We start from the raw sequence: 18,609 nt of genomic DNA, 5'->3' as shown, positions 1-18,609 counted from the left end.
TATAGATATATAATGTCTATATATACACACACACACACATATATACAGTCATATGTAAAAGTTTGGGCACCCCTATTAATGTTAACCTTTTTTCTTTATAGCAATTTTGTTTTTTGCAACAGGTATTTCAGTTTCATATATCTAATAACTGATGGACTCAGTTATATTTCTGGATTCAAATGAGGTTTATTGTACTAACAGAAAATGTGCAATCTGCATTTAAACAAAATTTGACCGGTGCAAAAGTATGGGCACCCTTATCATTTTCTTGATTTGAACACTCCTAACTACTTTTTACTGAATTCCTGAAGCACTAAATTGGTTTTGTAACCTCATTGAGCTTTGAACTTCATAGCCAGGTGTATCAAATCATGAGAAAAGGTATTTAAGGTGGCCACTTGCAAGTAGTTCTCCTATTTGATTCTCCTATGAAGAGTGGCATCATGGGCTCCTCAAAACAACTCTCAAATGATCTGAAAACAAAGATTATTCAACATAGCTTTTCAGGGGAAGCATACAAAAAGTTGTCTCAGAGATTTAACCTGTCATTTTCCACTGTGAGGAACATAGTAAGGAAATGGAAGAACACAGGTACAGTTCTTGTTAAGCCCAGAAGTGGCAGGCCAAGAAAAATATCAGAAAGGCAGAGAAGAAGAATGCTGAGAACAGTCAAGGACAATCCACAGACCACCTCCAAAGACCTGCAGCATCATCTTGCTGCAGATGGTGTCACTGTGCATCGGTCAACAATACAGCACACTTTACACAAGGAGAAGCTGTATTGGAGAGTGATGCGAAAGAAGCCGTTTCTGCAAGCACGCCACAAACAGAGTCGCCTAAGGTATGCAAAAGCACATTTGGACAAGCCAGTAACATTTTGGAAGAAGGTCCTGTGGACTGATGAAACAAAGATTGAGTTGTTTGGTCATACAAACAGGCGTTATGCATGCGCTGTATTGTTGACCGATGCACAGTGACACCATCTGCAGCAAGATGATGCTGCAGGTCTTTGGAGGTGGTCTGTGGATTGTCCTTGACTGTTCTCAGCATTCTTCTTCTCTGCCTTTCTGATATTTTTCTTGGCCTGCCACTTCTGGGCTTAACAAGAACTGTACCTGTGTTCTTCCATTTCCTTACTATGTTCCTCACAGTGGAAAATGACAGGTTAAATCTCTGAGACAACTTTTTGTATCCTTCCCCTGAAAAGCTATGTTGAATAATCTTTGTTTTCAGATCATTTGAGAGTTGTTTTGAGGAGCCCATGATGCCACTCTTCATAGGAGAATCAAATAGGAGAACTACTTGCAAGTGGCCACTTTAAATACCTTTTCTCATGATTTGATACACCTGGCTATGAAGTTCAAAGCTCAATGAGGTTACAAAACCAATTTAGTGCTTCAGGAATTCAGTAAAAAGTAGTTAGGAGTGTTCAAATCAAGAAAATGATAAGGGTGCCCATACTTTTGCACCGGTCAAATTTTGTTTAAATGCAGATTGCACATTTTCTGTTAGTACAGTAAACCTCATTTGAATCCAGAAATATAACTGAGTCCATCAGTTATTAGATATATGAAACTGAAATAGCTGTTGCCAAAACCAAAATTGTTATAAAGAAAAAAGGTTAACATTAATAGGGGTGCCCAAACTTTTACATATGACTGTATATATATATACACTCATATACGCTTTCAGCTTTGCCCATACATTTTCAATAGGATTGAGATCAGGGCTTTGTGATGGCCACTCGAAAACATTGACTTTGTTATCCATAAGCCACTTTGTTACCATTTTGGCAGTATGCTTCTGACCATTGTCCATTTGGAAGATCCATTTCCGCCCAAGCTTTAACTTCCTGGCTGAGATGTTGCTTCAGTATTACCATATAATCTTCTTTTCTCATGATGCCATCTATTTTGTGAAGCGCACCAGTCCCTCCTGCAGCAAAACAGCCCCACAACATGATGCCACCACCGTGTTTCACAGTTGGGATGGTGTTCTTAGGCTTCCAAGCTTCTCCCTTTTTCCTCCAAATGTAACAATAGTCATTTTGCCCAAAAACGTTCAATTTTAATTTCAGACCACACGACATGTCTCCAAAAATTAAGTTCTTTGTCTCTGTGTGCATTTGCAAACATTATTCTGGCTTTTTATGCTTCTCTTTGAGTAATGGCTTCTTTCTGGCAGAGTAGCCTTTCAGCCCATGTTGATACAGTGAATGATGAAATGATGAATGATGAATTGCGCTTATCTCTGAATATTATTTGCAGTAATTATAGTGAATTACATATATTTATGTTCATTAATTCCTAACAGTTATCATACAGACATCTGAAGCATTGTGTACTTCCACTTTTTATTTTATTGTGTACCCCCACCAACACCACCACAATTGTTCATTTTTAGTTTTTATTTTTTCTCATTGACAACACAGAATCGTTCAGTATAAAGAATGAGAAATCAAAATCCCCATTGCACATTGATTTTTGACAAAATGTGTTTAGAGCATTGAAAAAGGTAAATAAGCTACAAATAAATATGTATCAATAGCCTGGGTAAGTTTTCAATTCCCTTTCCCATCAATTGGAATGAAGAAAAAAAAACAATATTTGCAAACACTGCTAGACTAATTTGTTATGGTCTTTCATTTTAGGAAGTGTTTTTCAAAAGAGTTCAATCACGCTTAATGGCGCATCTTTAGTTAAGGAAAAAGAATAGAGAAAAGTCAATTTAGGCTTCCCAATGAACAAGTGCGTACAAAGAGAATAGGTATAAATGGGCCTGGAAAACACGGCGCACAAGTAAAATGCAGCAAGCCAAGCACTCAGGGAAGCCGGATACAATGGATGGAGTCAAATACTGCAGAGCTTTTTAAACTATATACAATCCGCACAATAGGCTTAGTCCAGACATCTATGTGTAACTAGCTGCGAATGGGGAACAGCAAGCTGGGATTCTGTAACACTGTTAAAGAACATTAGAATAGTCAGATTTGTAGCTAAAGACATTGAATGCTGCAGGTCAGGGAGATGAACATTAAAATGTGAATTTCATTTTATTTTATTTTTTTTTTAACCATAGAACAATTATTTCCTTTTTACGCTTGTTAAAGTAGAAAAAAAAACACACTAAAATAAATCTTTTAATCGCTCTGTATCCTTTAACATTTTGAAAAAGAGGAAATTTATTATAATATTCTGACAAGACTCGTTCTGCATTGTTGAGCTACAAAACGTGCGATGTGATCGCTTAATGTATTTCCTATGTATTCATTTCATAGTCAATATGTTGTGATGATATCAATTAACACTTATTTTTGGTGTATGAACAATATACGTGCGTAATATATGTGCATGTACAGTGGGTACGGAAAGTATTCAGACCGCTTTAAATTTTTCACTCTTTGTTTCATTGCAGCCATTTGGTAAATTCAAAAAAGTTCATTTTTTTCTCAGTAATGTACACTCTGCACCCCATCTTGACTGAAAAAAAAACAAGAAATGTAGAAAATTTTGCAAATGTATTAAAAAAGAGAAACTGAAGATATTTCAGTTTCTCTTTTTTAATAAATTTGCAAAATTTTCTACATTTCTTGTTTTTTTTTCAGTATTTTTTTTTCAGACTCTTTGCTCAGTATTGGGTGGAAGCACCCTTTTGAGCTAGTACAGCCATGAGTCTTTTTGGGAATGATGCAACAATTTTTTCACACCTTGATTTGGGGATCCTCTGCCATTCTTCCTTGCAGATCCTCTCCTGTTTCATCAGGTTGGATGGTGAACGTTGGTGGACAACCATTTTCAGGTCTCTCCATAGATGCTCTATTGGGTTTAGGTCAGGACTCTGGCTGGGCCAGTTAAGAATGGTCACAGAGTTGTTCTGAAGCCCCTCCTTTGTTATTTTAGCTGTGTGCTTAGGGTCAATGCCTTGTTGGAAGGTCAACCTTTGGCCAAGTCTGAGATCCAGAGCACTCTGGAAGAGGTTTTCATCCAGGATATCTCTGTACTTGGCCATATTCATGTTTCCTTCAATTGCAACCAGTCATCCTGTCCCTGCAGCTGAAAAACACCCACATAGCATGATGCTGCCATGCCATCAACGGTGAATAGAAGGCAAAAAAAGCACCCTAATGGGTGGGGTCCAGCGCTGCTGGTCACCACTACTCTGAGCAGCTGTTGACACTGTGCTGACAGTGCTGCAATCAATCACTGTGCTTTGTGGCTTTTGACATCTAAATAGGTGGGACTGTGGGGTTTGGTGATTGGCTGTTGTACTGTTAGTGTGACGTCACCGCTGCTGCCAATCCAGAGAGGCACTGCTGTATCCTGGGAGTGTGAATGTTTGTTTGTTGCCTTTCTGAGCACTAATCTTTGTAAGGGCTCATACTCATCTGCGTTTAGAAAATCATTCCAATGTGAGGACTTTCTCACACAGCGAGCGGTGATGTCAGTAAGGTGACTGGTGTTCATCAGCTATGAAGTCTGGAGACCTTACTCACCTCAGTGCTAGACACTGCAGGAACATAATCACGTTCCTGTTTCAGTGTGTTCCGGCTGGCTTGCTGAGCATCATGCCACCGCTCAACCGCATCATGCCACCCAGATGTAGCAGAACTGGAGTTCTTCGTTGGAAAAATGGATTGTCACCAGACAGGTGAGGAATATGGTATTTTTTTATTTTTGATTTACATTAATAAATGGGTAAAAGAGGGTGGGGAGTGTTTATTTCAAATAAAGGAGTATGTGTCTTTATTTCAATTAAAGACACGCACAGAGTAAAATACTTTATTACATTTGTCTATAGGGTTCATAATGAGGGCGTCTTATAGATGCTTTTCCATTACTGAAGTAATTAGGAAAACACAGCACTTCTGGAATTCTGGTGGTGAACAAGTAGGATAACCAAATCCATCAGTTGCAATGTAGAAATACTTGGCACTCATATAGGTGAATTCAAGAACTTATTTATTGAATGAAGAAATTCCAGAAAATTAAGAGACGTTACGGTCAATACCTGTCCTTCATCAGTCTGGTAACAAAAAATGCAGAAAGACATAAACAAAAGGAAACTATAGAAAAACACCATCAATCAATTCCTGGTAATAAATAAACAGAACAAAAAACATAACTTCACAGAATGCCATCGATAACATCAATACATCATGGTGAGGAAAGGTATGCAAACTCCAAATCAGCGTAACTCTAATGCTATTTCTAGGACAAGAAAGGGGGAAATTAAATTTAGAAAACAAATGAAAAGCGGGAGGTAGAGGAGAGGACTCAGGAGAGACAGTGCCCTGTATCATTAGCAATCCCTAGTTCACATAGAGATAAGAATACAAAGGTGCCCTACAATATAAACAGGGAGGACCGTGGGAACATATACAAACAATTATTCCTCCAATCAAATTTCACATAAAAAGTAAATAATTTTATTGAAATATACGGTTAAAAAATTCTTTTAAGAAAGGAGATGCAAACAAACAGAACAAAAATGGAAAACAAGCCAACACTGAGCTGAAAAGTAAGTTATGTCCAAAATTATACATAGAGAGTACAGCAACTTGCAATAATAAACCGTAAATTAATATATAGAAGCAGATATGCTTAAATAAGAAGGGATAAAATGCAAGGTGCAAATGACTAGGTATAAGCTAGAACATAATTAAATGGGCAGGACTTTGCTGGGTTTTGTTTTAGGAAACTCCCTAGAGATTATACAAAAAGGTATAAAAAATTAAATGAAAAGAATAAAATTCATAGGAAAATCCAAGAAAAAAAAAAGATTTCTTTGCACACCATAGCTGACAGTAATGGAAATGATAGCCAGTGCATGATAACACAACCAGATATATATGTATATACAAGCTAAAAAGTGCAAATAGTTACCCAGGGTCCAGGCAGCTCCAGTGTACCCCTTGACGAGCGTTTCGAGAATCTATTCCTCAGAAGGGGTGCATCTAGAGATAAGGTAGACAAACTTGTCATAGTGGTATTGTTAGAGGCAATAGATGCATTGGATGACAGGTGCCCAGCAGGCCTGAAAAGAACAAGACAGGCAGAAAGAAGGATAACAGCAAAGAGATTAAAGAGCTAAGTACAACCATGCATAGCTGTGATCTCATCTCACAAGATCTTGGTGCCGAGATCTCCATTTGTGCATGCCACGGCAGCCATTTTCCCGGAGTCTACCGCACAGTAAACCATGTAAATATGGGGGCTCTGGGCTTTTACAAAATTTCGGCAGAGCCCCCCCGCACCACCAAACACCGCAGCAGCGCACATCGGAACACCCCCTCATCCGAGCCTGCAGCAATGCTCCACTCTTGCTTCCTACAGTAGTGACCCCGCTTCACCGCAGCCACCACCCAGTAAGCAATAAGACATGGATTATTAGCACCACCATTTTATTAAAAAAGTTTTCCTATTTTTCTCCTCAAAATTAGGGGTGCAATCCGATATTTTATCAGATTCCACACGTCCTTTTTAAATGTAGTATGAGCCCCTAAAGGGACAATTCCCTAGATACAAAAACTTGCTCATACATCACAGAATTGAAGTGATGCCTCCATGTTTCTAATACAACATCTTCCCTCGGTTGCTTGAAAGAGACCCCTTGCCAGAAAACCCCCACTTCTCAATCAGCTGACTGCAGCGCCCATTAAGAAAAGACAAGGTAAAGCGCTGCATTCATGGTCAATCAGGAGGACTCTGTGGAGCTGTATTGTTTCCAATAGACAGAATTTAACCGCTTTCAGTGCGCCAATGCAGAAGAGCCTCTCAATTAGAGCTAATCAGGTTGGAGGGCATTCGAGAAGGGGATGTCAGAAGCAGGACAACTCCTTAAACATTACGGACTGTTGTTGTTCAATCTTTTTTTCTTTTCCATCTTTTTGTCTAGATAATTTCAATTCCAATGAAAGGGTAGGTCATCTCACCCAATGGTGACCACTGATTTCATAATTATACCACTAGCCGCAAAATGTACTTTTCTCCTTTGTGTATTTCTCCTACAAACAAAATCCTGAGAAAATTGGTGAACTGAACGTAAGGAATCTGGAGTGTATCACATTCCTATTTTGAAAAAAATGAATTTATATAGACAGACAGGGTGCGCATAATTTTCAGAAATAGCACCCCCTCTTGGCCAAGGCCTGTGCCAGGTATTGCATTCAATCCCTAATTTCATACAATTGCTTGATGAGCACCAGTCTGAGGATGCTTTTTTATTTTAGAAATCAGTGGCCAAACAAAGACTGATGATTTTTCTAAATATAACCTATTATCAATAGTGTCCAGAAGGATCCATAATACCAAATCATGAATTTAGCAAAATTAGGGTCAGAACTTCTAGTTGGTGAGATCCCGGTATGAAAGGCAGGAGCGTATTATTGTGATATCCTACTTTTTGCAGTTACTCATCCTTTACTAAGTAGTTGCTGAATACTGACCTCTCTAAAGATGTTACCGTTCAGTAACCGCTTAGTAAAGGATGCCATGCAGGATCTCGAGCTTTCATAGCAAGGTGGGCCACAGAACCCACGTCCAGGAAGACAGGAACTGACTTTTCTAGAAAGTCCAGTCCTTTGGAGTGGACTATTTAGGAAAATAAATAAAATATGATCTGAGCATGATCCAGCCCTGCTTGCACCATGGCAGGCACCATTTAACCCAAAATTAATGGCACCAGTGGACCCTTAAGAGGTTATTTGCATCTCATGCATTTATGGCATCGCTACTGGGAGTACCCAATAACCTGTTTAGCTCAATTTGGAAAAGGTGAGGTGGCCGCTCATGCGCTGCTCTCGCTATTCATTTAGATGGGAATTAGGAGGAAAAAAATGAAATCTTTCTCAGTTATTCTCAGAACCCCCTTCTAAATAAATAGAGAAACCTGTGCATGTGCAGCCACCACTCCATTAACAGCTGTGTCTGATGAGGCCCTGTCCTCCAGAAAAAGGGGTTGCTATGAAGTGCCATTATATCTTCCTGTTTGAGAAATGATTTAGCAGCTGAAAAATATACTTACTTTTCATCACTGTAAAGTTTGTCTGTGTCTGGTTAGTGTTTTTACCTTCCCAATAGAGTCTCATTGTCCGCAGTAAACATGTGGAGTTACGTTTTCTTTCACCTTTATTCACCCAAACACATACAGAGATTGGCCTTGGTCTCTGCCCAGGACACAATGACAAAAATGTGATTAACAACTTTCCCTAGTCGAGTTTCTCAGGAAAACATATAATCCTGCCTGCTGCTGATTTTTTTCATTCAGTTGATTTTCCTTTCACTCTATCCAGCTCAACTTCTCAAAACCCAGGTGGTCTTTTTATGTTTTTTGTTTTCCATTATTTTGGTTAGAAATTTGAAATGACCTTTGAAACAAGTTGATAAAAGTCAAATGATTAGTGGCCCAGTGTTAACTGTTGTAACTTTTATACATGAAGAAATTGAATTCTTATATAAGAAAAACCCTAATGGATTTCTATTTATTCCATACATTTCCATAATAGTTGTCTTTAAAACAAACTTGTAAAATTATTAATAGCAATGTTACTGCCTTTGCTGGACATACGACATATACATATATACATATACAGTGCCTTGAAAAATTATTCATACCCCATGAACGTTTCCACATTTTTTCATTTTACACCCACAAATTTTAATGTATTTTATTGGGATTTTACGTGAAATACCAACACTAAGTTACAAGTATTTGTGAAGTGTAGAGAATATGCTACATTGTTTTCTAATTATTTTAAAAATATTATAAGTCTGAAAATTGTGATGAGCATTTATATCCTGCCCCCTGTAGTTTGATCTCCCTAAATAAAATCTTGAGTGACCATTTGCCTCCAGAAGTCACATAATTAGTGTGTAACTTATTCTCAGTGTAACTACAGCTGTTCTGTGAAGGCCTCAGAGGTTTATGTGAGAACATTAGAGATCAAACAGCTTCATGAAAACAAAGGAACACACCAGACAGGTCAGGGATAAAGTTGTGGAGAAGAGTAAAACAGGGCTAGGTTATAGCCCAAGCTCTGAACATCTCATGGAGTACTGATCAATTCATTATCCAAATTGGAAGGAGTATGGCACAACTGCAAACCTATCAAGACATGGCTGCCACCTAAACTGTGATTGACTCGACGGCTGAAAAAACTGATGAAGACGGATCCTCCGTCGAAACGCGTTGTGGTTTAAACCCATCTCTTGTCTGAGTCTCTTTCCTGCGCTCCTAAGACCGTTTTCCATTTTCTCATTGCTACTATCCTCCATTGGAGGTTTTCGGCTGGAGCTGCGGTGGAGAACTGACATCCTTGTCTGCCCCTGGGTTGCTTCCTAAGTGCTCTTTTATGACCGCTTATCACTGACTCTTACCTAAACCGTGATTGATTCGGCGGCTGAAAAAAATGCATGTCACAATTTTTCACATTTCTATTTTTAAAATATTTAGAAAACTATGAATCCCAATAAAAAAACATTTACATTTGTGGGTATAACATGAAAAAACATGGAAACGTCCATGGGGTATGAATACTTTTTCAAGGCATTATACATACACACATTAGGATGTGTACAATAGCACTATATGTGTGCTGTTTAAAACGCAGTGTTTTCACTTTTTACTACAAAATTTAAAGCGTAACCATTGTTTGATTTTTTATTTCAGAAATCAATATATGAAACATATAAACACAGAAGGTGACATAAGTATTGAACACGTCACGTCATGTGTTCAATACTTATTTCACCCCCTTTATATGTTTCATATATTGATTTATGAAATAAAAAAATCAAACAATGGTTACGCTTTAAATTTTGTAGTAAAAAGTGAAAACACTGCGTTTTAGACAGCACATATATGGTGCTTTATGCACATCCTAAAAAACACTTTGGAATTTCCTTCTAGCTAAAGGGTCCTCTTTGAGTTCAGTATTTAAAGGGGGTCTTCCACAATCATTATTTGCTAGAAGGGACTGCCGATAGTAGGCTGCCTGCAGATTGGACTACTGGTACTCTCCCCAAAAAATCAGCAGAGCCAGTGCTGGAAAACTAAAGTATTACACAGTTCCAATTTAAATCAATGGAATGTTTTTGTGTAATGACAAAACAGCTTCTGTCCTCCATGGCTAGAGATGCTGTTTTCAGCCACACTCTATTCTGACTCTTTAATAAGGATCCTAAATAAGGAACCCCTCTATTAAAACAATTTTAATAGGGTAGCTGATAATGGGTTAAAGCATTACACATATAGGTAATATCATGAAAATAAACTCTTTACAGTTACAGTACTTACACACTACATATTTGCACGTACTAATTCTTTATAAAAAGTATATTCTTAGTTTTACCTCTAAATCACTCACCAAATATTTATACAAATGTATATTCTGGTCCTGTTTCCCTTTATACAACCTGTCTGTTAAGTAATCACAAAAAAAAACAAAAGAGAGAGAAAATACATCATTTTCAATCCTGAATCTAGTTTTCGGACTTGCACCCAGTATTTTTTTTTATTCTGGCAATTGAAACAACATGATAATGGAGCGTCAAGACAAAATTACCATTTTTATATACCAATCTCAGGACTCATCAGCATAGACAATCAATCCTTTCACTTCAGCCGTAATAGGAAAATTTCAAGCAATATCTTCTGATTGGAGTTGGACTTGTAAAATGACTTAGCTGGGGGCTTTGCTTTAAATGTAACAAGCCTGAAATCTGAAGTGCAATTTCCATGCAGACTCACAACAGAACGAGCCACTTGCCCCAGTTCTAATTGCCTTTGATTGCTGTTTGTGCTGCCCAGATACTACTCCATCTTCAAAATCACCTTCAAGGGCTCCAGTACTTTTTGACTGCTCAATTTTTAATCAAGAACTTCCAAACAGCAAATCATTTGGCTATTACAGCAGTAGGGGCTTCTGCCAGCCCCTGCATCTCGTTTATCTAATTGACCTTAGTGCATTCCGCTAACAATGTGGACAGAGAATCACCGCCACTCGCTGTGCTTTATCCATTGTGTTACTGTTGGTGCAAAATATCAAATAATGCCCATAACAAAGTCTGAAAATAAGCTAAAAAAATGTCGAGAAATGTCTCTCTTTAGTCTACAGGTAAAAAAAATACAATATTATTGAATTATCATTGAACATAAAATTAAGAAATATTTAAAAATACCTGTAATTTTTATGAATTTATTTCCCATGTTCTAACGAGAAGTATTTGTGTAACAGCAGAGAGCAGCTACCAATACTAGCCCTTTTATTTCCTCTATGCCTCGAGCACAGACAGAAATTTGGGGGGGGGATTTGGTTTCTCCATTAATGTTCTCTTATAGTCATTGAACTGCAGACACTTGAAAAGTTAGTAATTTGGATAGTACCGTAATTCACATTTTTACAGAGTTACTTACATAATGAAACCATATAATACCTAATCAAAACAAGGTTACAGCCTATATACTGCTAAAGTAAAATAACTATTCAGCGCCAATATAATAACTTGCACATGACTGTACTCTTTAGTACTCTGTGGACTCTACTGTACCTTTGTGCCTCTGATATTGGCATATTCGAAGGCTAGCTGTACATTTTATATAGCCGTTGTTCAAATGCCCCATACACATAATGGCTTGATTCAGCAGAGAGTATTATTATTATTTATTATGCTTTGCTTACATTATTATTTAACGATCTCAAGCCATGGCATTTTGATGGATGAGCGCTCTGTAGGAAGATCAATCTTGTGCGAGCCTAGATAGATCCACCAGGGTCTTCTCTGTTATTCTGATTGTATCAACCCCTCGGGTTGCTGATCTTTCTCACTGCCTTGTTCCTTTATTATTTACTTTCTATTGTTCCGACCATGATGTCCTTCTCCAGTGATTGTTCTCTTTGTATGATGTGTCCAAGTAGGCAAGTCATAGCTTGGTGATCCTTGCTTCAAATGACATGTCTGGCTTCCTTTGTTCCAAGATTCATTTGTTTGTTCTTCTTGCCATCCATGGTATTGATAACATCCTTCTCCAGCACCACATTTCGAAGGTGCCGATTCTTCTCTCTTGTTTTTTATCATCCAGGTTTTGCATCCTTGGGTTAGCACAGAAAAGACCAAATTATCTCCCAGCCAAGTCTTCGTCACCATTGAAATGTACCTCGATTTGAAGACCTCGTCCAGTGACTTTATTGTTGATGTGCCCAGAGCTGTTCTCCTGTTCACTTCCAGAGACATAGCTGCATCTGAAGAAAACTGGAGAGCGACATGCTTGAAACTACTGATGTTTATATAGTTGTATTTAAGTCCATTCAGTTCGTAACTGAAAGCATTAAGAAATGCATGAAAATAAAAAATACTGTATATACTCGAGTATAAGCCGACCCGAGTATAAGCCGACCCCCCCTAATTTTGCCACAAAAAACTGGGAAGACCTATTGACTCGAGTATAAGCCTAGGGTGGAAAATGCAGCAGCTACTGGTAAATTTATAAAATAAAAATAGATACCAATAAAAGTAAAATTAATTGAGACATCAGTAGGTTAAATGTTTTTGAATATCCATATTGAATCAGGAGCCCCATATAATGCTCCATACAGTTCATGATGGCCCCATAAGATGCGCCATACAAAATACACCCCATATAATGCTGCACAAAGGTTAATAATGGCCCCATAAGATGCTCCCTAGAATAATTTGCCCAATATGCTGCTCCATAAAGGTTATGGCCCCATAAGATGCTCCATAGAATAGGCCCAAAATGCTGCCCCCATAAGATGCTCCATAGATTATGCCCCCATGTGCTGCCCCCATAAGATGCTCCATAGATTATGCCCCAATATGCTGCCCCCATAAGATGCTCCATAGATTATGCCCCTATAAGATGCTCCATAGGTTATTCCCCCATATGCTGCCCCCATAAGATGCTCCATAGATTATTCCCCCATATGCTGCCCCTATAAGATGCTCCATAGATTATTCCCCCAAATGCTGCCCGCATAAGATGCTCCATAGATTATGCCCCTATATGCTGCCAGTATAAGATGCTCCATAGGTTATTCCCCCATATGCTGCCCCCATAAGATGCTCCATAGATTACTCCCCCATATGCTGCCCCAGGTCTCCCTATGCCTTGTGAGAAAGCAGGAGGTAAGGTCCTGGATGGCAGGTCTTTGGTAGTGAGATGGTTTTTATTTTGACTGAATTTTAGATCTGGGCTTTAGAAATGACCAAAAGAGCCTGGGTGAGAAAGGTTGCTCCCATGCGCCAGTCTGGGTTTTAGGACACGTTCAGATGTTCAGTATTTGGTCAGTATTTTACATCAGCATTTGTAAGCCAAAATCAGGAGTGGAACAGTCAGAAGAAAAGTATAATAGAAACACATCACCACTTCTGCATTTTTCACCCACTCTTGGTTTTGGCTTACAAATACTGATGTAAAATACTGACTGTGTGAACATGTCCTTACAAGCCGAATAACAGGCAGCTGGGTTAGCTCAGCCGAGTGTGTTGTGTTGGAGCTGGATTAAAGGGCATGTCACACTAAGATATCGCTAGCAATATCGCTATAACTAGTGACGTTATAGCGATATTGCTAGCGATATCTCTGTGTCTGATACTTACCTACGACCGGCTCCCCCGCTGGTTATCGCTGATCGCGCGAGAACAAGCTGGACTGTTTCTCGTCGTCAGCTTCCTGTGGCGCTTCCTGCTGTGAGGACGAGCGACGCGTGGACGCGGGCGGGAGGACGCAGGATCGCCTGGTGTGACAGGTAAGTAGCGATCCCCGTCCCCAGCGATGTCGCTGGTGAGATCTGCCTGTGTGGCAGCTCACTAGCGACCACTTAGCGATGTACCAGCGATCCTGACTGCGTCATATCGCTGGTCGGGATCGCTGGTACATCGCTAAGTGTGACAGTACCTTAAGGCTGTTCATGGTGGAAAGTCTTTTGCTAGATACTGAGAAGCGGTGGGACATAGCCAGAGAAATGACAGTTTTGTTATTCATTGGTGCTGAAGGAAGGCTGTTTTCATTTTTGGAGCGGTAAAGTTTATGAAGGACAATAAACTTTATTCTGTTTTGATCTAAAAACCCTGTGACTATGCGTATCCAAGTGGCTACCAGACAACTGAAACCCTGGCAGCCTGTATTTTAATCAAGACCTTGCCATCACAAAACACTGTTGATATGTGTGACAAAATCACTTTTATCTCACTGCTTAGTATTTGCATGTTATCTAGGACTAGTCCTGTGATCATGTCCCCCTTAGTGTGACTGATGTTTTCTTCGGTGTAGTTAAAACCCATGGAGGCGCACTGAAGATATGACAGAGAAAAGAAAAAAGCTGTCAACACCACTGAGCGGGAATGAGTAAAGGACCTGAGGCTGAAATGACCTCAGGTCCATGCAGAGGTCTCAGGCAGAGAAAATATTTGGGCCAATGTATTAAAATTGGTTAAACCTTTGGGAACAGTTTTTATTTTTTACTTATGCAGCACCTGCCAGGGCTGTGGGGATACTCGGTACCGGGCCGGTCACGGCAGCAGTGACCCAGTCCGTGGCCCTGGGCGTCCAATGAAAAATGATGATTAAAGGGGAAATAAAGTTTATAAGAGATGATTCATGACGCCACCTGTGGTACTCGGCCAAGGATGGCCGATGCTGCTTAAAGAGACCGCTGAGTCTGATGGTGATGCAGCAGCGATGATACAGCTCTCCACAGCTAGAGCTTAGTCCCAGGGCAATTATATTGTTTAATATGGTGATGATGGTTGTAGTGCAGGGTGGATGGCACAGTAAATAACTCAGAGAACACAGCAGGGTGCAGTTTCCACACTTTTACTCATGGTTTAAAGTGCAGGCCGGGGCACTAGTTACAGATGAAAAAAATAACTAAATTGTAATTGGCTTTCATTAAAAATGTATCACCTTCTATAGCCTCTGTCTTTTGCTGGCTGCAGAATGAGTTAACTCAGGAGGGCCGGGGAGCCTGGAAGCAACTTAAGATCCACTAAGCCAGATGGGTTTTGAGGCCTCCTTACTGTGATGTCCTCTCAGGTCCTTGCTGCCTAAAGCTATGCTCAGTCCTCTATTCCTCTATTCCTTATTGTTCTGAAGTACTTGCCCATATGGCAGACAGCTTGAGCCTATTGCAGGTGTCATTCTTTTGTGGTGGCTCCAGGCTCTGGTCTGCTGCAGTGCCTTCGGGTGCTTGCTGGGCCAGGAGACCTGCAATCCACTGCCCTCCGGATTTAGCTGCTGGGACTGTTGTACCTGTCAGCCACAGACTCCGGTGTCTGGCTTCTAGAGCTGTACTCTGGGGTGAGCTTGGTCACAGCTCCACTCCCCAGGTTCTCAATCACATCTCCTCTTTCCTCTCTTCACTCAGACTCTGTCTTTCTCAGTCCCAGACACTGACTGACTCACCACGCCTCCAGGCCAGAACTAATAGAGAAGCTCCCCTGAAACTGAGTTTAGAGCTCCCCCTTCTGGTCTGGAGTCAGGAAAAGTGTTGGATGTAAGAGTTATCTAGTCATGGAACCCCTCCTTGCTTCCAGGCATGTCATCACCCCCCTGTGAGGGAGGCAATGCCACTGTGGCAACTGGACTCTTGGGGTGCCACATTTACATTTGTGCACTTTGATTTCATTTAAACTTTTCCACTATTTTGCTTTCACAGGCTTATTTGTTTCCCTGCAATTCAATTTCAACTTAATAGTCCTATAGTCATAAATCACCTGTCAGGAGCTAAACTGAAAAAGATAAATGAGTTGGAAGCTGACCCATTGGACTGTCTGGACGAACTCACCTATCGCTTCTGAGTTAACTCATTCTGCAGCCAGCAAAAGACAGAGGCTATAGAAGGTGATACATTTTTAATGAAAGCCAATTACAATTTAGTTATTTTTTTCATTAAAATGTAAAATTAAATTTTCTTTAAAATAAAAAAAGGTTTAAAACCCTGCAACTTTCTTTGTAGAAATGTAAATTAAATCAAATAATTCCATTAATACACAAGTTCCATTTTATAACCTTTGCCCATGAGAAGGGTCATAGCGTAATAGTGTTTGACTAGTGTGACCAACTTTTTACTACGAGGCTGCCTATGCAGCATCAGTAGTAAAATGATATAAAGTTTAAAATAATAATAAAAAAAAAATGGTGTAATTCTCACCTTCCGGCGACCCACGCAGCGTCCCCAGGCCTCAGCGATGCTCCCGGCAAGTCCCGTTCACAGCGATGCCTTGTGACAATGACATTTGATGATGTAGCGGTCTCGCGAGACCGCTACGTCATCAAAGGTCATTGTCGCAGGGCATCACTGGGAATGGGATTTGCCGGGAGCATCGCTGAGGCCTAGGAACACTGCGGGGGACGCTGGAAGGTGAGAATAACACAATTTTTTATTTTAATTCTATTTTTTACAGGGATATGGTACCCAGAGCATGGAGGAGAGTCTCCCCTCCTCCAGACCCTGGGTACTATCCGCACATTTTCCGCTTACTTCGCGCATGGTGGGCATAGCCACATGCGGAAAGTAAGCGGAACAATGCATTCCTATGTGTGCGAAATTCCCGCGATTCCACACAACGAATGAGCATGCTGTGTATTTTTCTGCGACGTGATTTTGCCGCGGAAAACTACGCAGCATTAGCATAGCATGTGCGGAATGCCATTGAATTCAATGAGTTGCTTATTTTATGTGTTTTTGCAGCATTTTCACGGTGAAAAAATGCGGCAAAAATACATAAAATCCGTGGGAATTCCGGACGTGTGCACGTAGCCCCAGAATATCATCAAAAAGTTAATTTTTCAGTTCTTCATTGCAAAAAGTGAAACTCATATATTACATAGAGTCATTACAAACAGAGTGATCTATCTCGTGTTTATTTCTGTTTATGTTGATGATTAAGGCTTACAGCCAATGAAAATCCAAAAGTCATTATCTCAGTAAATTAGAATACTTTATAACACCAGCTTGAAAAATGATTTTAAAATCCAAAATGTTGGCCTACTGAAATGTATGATCAGTAAATGCCCTCAATACTTGGGGCTCCTTTTGCATCAATTACTGCATCAATGCGGCATGGCATGGAGGCGATCAGCCTGCAGCACTGCTGAGATGTTATGGAAGCCCAGGTTGCTTTGATAGCAGCCTTCAGCTCGTTTGCATTGTTGGATCTGGTGTCCCGTTCAGATGAAAACAGTTGTAGCCAGGAAATGTTTGCAACAAATGTGTCACGTGTGAACATATCTTTCACTTTTCTAGCATGACAGACTATAGTAAGACTGAGATAAATCATTCAGATTCCTGCCATAGCCGTCACTACAGAACCAGCAGATGGCAGTCAGACTATAGCTATTGGCCATTCTTCATTTCATACAGTGTAATATCCCTCCATTCCATTATATTATACGGGTAAGCATTGCCTCATTATCTGTAATGCCTGTTACTATGTTACCACCTTATGTAATGTGATATATAATGAGGAAATATTTAACTTAAATAGTTTTTAATAAAGAAAACTAAATAATATCAACTTTAAAGATTTGATATATTCCAAGACAAGTATAAGAGAAGTAAATATATATACAAAGTTATCAACAATATACAGTATGTTGGCATGTAATAGGTATAAACTTATATTCATTACATTATCCCATTATGTTCCCTTTGAGATAACCTCAACAATTTTAGCCTGTCAATGCAGAACAAGGCCACCTTCACACATTCAGTACTTGGTCAATATTTTACCTTAATATTTGTAAGCCAAAACCAGAAGTGGGTGATAAATCCAGAAGTGGTGACGTGTTTCTATTATACTTTTCCTCTGATTGTTCCACTCAAGATTTTGACTTACAAATACTGATGTAAAATACTGACCAGATACTGATTGTGCGATCATGGTCTAAAAAGCCAAATCTGCATGTGACCCATTCATGTGATTCTTTTAAAAGTTCTTTAACGCTGCTGATTTATTCTGTAGGATATATAAAGACTTGCCACTTAGTGGCTAATGTTAAGAAGCGTATGTTATATATGTGTTTGAGTAACCCAATAATAATTAGTATGGTCGTTATTGAAGTTCTGCAACATTTTCAATATTGGTTAAAAGTGAAGTGAGCAGCTATGATGATGATGATGATGACAGAGATATCAGGCAACAGCTGTATGACCTCAGCCAGGTATGTTTGACCATGAAATACTGCTGCTTTTCAGAGAAAAACATACTTTAACCCCTTTCTGCCATTAGACGTACTATCCCGTCCATGTGCCCTGGGACTTAATTCCTAAGGACGGGATAGTACGTCTAATGCGATCAGCGGCGCCCACGTGGTGAGCGCCGCTGATTGCGGCCGGGTGTCAGCTGATTATCACAGCTGACACCCGGCACAATGTGTCAGGGGCGGTCACGGACCGCCCCCGACACGTTAACCCCTTGTACACCGCGATCAAACACGATTGCGGTGTACCGGGAGTTAAAGGGAAGCTTCGGCAGGGAGGGGGCTCCCTCCGTGCTTCCCTGAGCCCCCCACGGCAGCGAAATGTGCAGCGCTGCTGCGGGGGACTCTTTCTCTACAGGCCCCCGGATCCAAGATGGCGACGAGGGCCTT

The 18,609-nt window shown here is 40.0% G+C and overlaps 1 long non-coding RNA gene across 1 annotated transcript in view; it reads right to left on the bottom strand.

Annotated features, from left to right (window-relative positions):
- Window positions 1–18,609, bottom strand: part of LOC141085738 (uncharacterized) — a 97,912-nt gene that overhangs the window by 3,151 nt on the left and 76,152 nt on the right. Inside the window, exon 3 of the long non-coding RNA XR_012231400.1 lies at window positions 5,883–5,953. This is a non-coding gene — a long non-coding RNA (uncharacterized lncRNA). The remainder of the gene's footprint in view (window positions 1–5,882; window positions 5,954–18,609) is intronic.

The sequence above is a fragment of the Dendrobates tinctorius genome, unplaced genomic scaffold, assembly GCF_039654945.1.
Source record: "Dendrobates tinctorius isolate UK_male_01 unplaced genomic scaffold, ASM3965494v1 ptg000006l, whole genome shotgun sequence".
Classification (NCBI taxonomy): Eukaryota; Metazoa; Chordata; class Amphibia; order Anura; family Dendrobatidae; genus Dendrobates; species Dendrobates tinctorius.
This window is presented reverse-complemented; position numbering and strand designations above follow the sequence as displayed.